The sequence below is a fragment of the Glossina fuscipes genome, unplaced genomic scaffold, assembly GCF_014805625.2.
Source record: "Glossina fuscipes isolate IAEA_lab_2018 unplaced genomic scaffold, Yale_Gfus_2 111, whole genome shotgun sequence".
Taxonomy (NCBI): Eukaryota; Metazoa; Arthropoda; class Insecta; order Diptera; family Glossinidae; genus Glossina; species Glossina fuscipes.
This window is the reverse complement of record NW_023998454.1, coordinates 3,577,303-3,579,802: the sequence shown is the minus strand read 5'-3', so window position 1 is coordinate 3,579,802 and position 2,500 is coordinate 3,577,303.

Sequence of the window (2,500 nt, the reverse complement as noted above, 5' to 3'; positions counted from 1 at the left end):
TTTTCCAAAATAGTTTTTGGGGAAGCTGGTATATCGAAAAGACGTAACGCTCGCACAAATATTGTTTCTAGGTGAAGGCTTAGTTTTCACGAAAATATTTATGCGTGCGGAAAGTTATGCAAAAAGCGATCTATGTACTTTAAGCTTACGGCAATGCATTTTATACCTCAAACATGTAGAAGATAGTAATTATAATCCTTCCACAATGGACAAAATATATTGATGAAAAAAATGTATTATTTATCTTTGTACTTGTTTATGATCTTAAGGGAGGTCTAAAAAGTAACACTATTTTTTTATTATTATTATTTATTTATTTTTTTTTGTTTGGAAATGGATTGGACCAGTTACATGAAAATTAGATCCATAATCTTCATTAGAGCCATTGATGATAATTTTGGGCTTAGCTAGAGACTAATGTAACAGGATGAAATCCAAACGTACCAAGTTATTGTGCACATTAGACACTACCTCCTTGTACTTTAATTTACCCAAGGTAACTGTAAAAAAAGACGTATTCATGATGAATAGTAAGACCACATCAAATATCTGAAAAGTTTGGAAAATTTCAATTTAATTTTTTTTATTTTAAATTTAACTTTTTCTTTCATCGCCAAATTTTAGTACCAAAGCGTACTCGCCATCGCCATCCAGGAATGGTTGCATGATTTGCTATTAATTTGGTGTTATTTTTTTGCGGATTTTACATAGTTTCTCTTTATTTTCCGATCGTTGCCATATACATTTTAAGACTTTTACTGTATCTATTTTAACATTTATATAACATTAAAGTGAGTGCAGATATTATTTTAGTCATTCTTATATCCAAATGTTTTTTGCTACAAGCACTTGGCAAATATATCTAATTTTCTTTTTATAGTGGGTAGAAGCAAAGTCGAAAATATTATTACAACGATTCTCAGTTTCTTTCCAAAATGTTCCACAAATTCTTTCCAATTATTACATAGCCTAACAATTATGTTTTCATCTTTCTTTCATTAAAATAATAAATTAGCACGTTCAAGTCAGAATATTTAATATAAGCCAGATCGCAGGAGGAATGTGTTAATGCCACTGCTTCACATGCACTGACGATAGCCTGCATACGTGAATATATCTCCTCTTGTTTACATCAGATAGGCTGAGGTAACGGCCACAATATAATTCACTTCCAATGGCTTTTAGCAAGAACCACTGTAATAAAATATACGGACTATTGTGTCGTCGTAAATTTCTTGTTTAAATATGTGAGAAAGAGCTTAAAACTGTAAACTGGGGAGTAAACGAAAGCAAAGGGAAAATGCAAAGGTTAATATATACAAGCCGTTTCTTTTGAAAAGTGGCGCAAATGAATATAATGAAAATTATAGATAAAAATTATTGGGATCTTTTTACCTGTCAATAGTTTATAGCCAAAAAAATTTAGAATATCTAATATTTGGGAGTTGGACGTTTTAACTTTTAACGGTATTGCAAATGCACCTATTTTGAAAGTGATGCAAGTCAATCTTATTTACTTGGAATTCGCTTGATTAACGCTGAACTGGTTAGAACATTTTTGAAAGAAAACAGAGATTTGGCTGCAAAAAGACACTGTCTTATCCTGAGTTAAGTTATATGCATTGAGTCAATTTTTATGATGATCGAGGTAACATGAATGTTTCGGATAGAACTATAGCATCTAGAGGATCATAGGAAGCACCATCTAGCTTTTGAAACACTTGCACATTGTGGACACATTTTAGCTTATAGTGATATGAACGCTGACCAAGATGGAAACATAAAATTAGACTTAACATATATGGAGATCGTTCCGCCCAGTTGCAATGACCCTCTTTCACAAATTTTTATTCCTAGGATATTCATTCTTATTTCGATATTGGAATGGTAAACAAGTCAATCCGGGAAATCAACTCCCTTTACAACCCTAGGATTACATATATAGGATTATATATATATATAAATTAAACGGATTATTTTTCTTATTATTAGAAAAAGGCTAAAACAACTGAAATATTATTCCTTTAAATGTCGATTACAAAAATTCATTCATTTTGAAGGCGAGTCAAGGTAATTTAGATATAATAGAATTTACATTATGTATAACTAAAAATAAACTTACCCCACTTTCAAAATAAACGATTTATATATGAAAACAATTTTAAATCAGAGTTCCTTTAGGAAGAAATAAAAAGATATTAACACGCAAGAGAACATTGATCAAAATCATAGTTTCTTATGAAGCAGATCCATTTTCGGTTTTTTCTTTTATCTGCATATACAAAATAGGTTTGCGTGGAGTTTTCTTAATTTTGCTTTTTAAATTTAGTGAAGATCTAATAACATTGTTGTCTCAAAATAATTTATAGATTAAACATAGCTAAATTCAGTATGGGTTGTACTCCAGTTTCATGATGTTAACGTAAGCATTAAAAGATTAAGCATTATTTGATACCAAAGTGAGTGAGATGTACCACCAATACAGCCCATTCTTCTTATT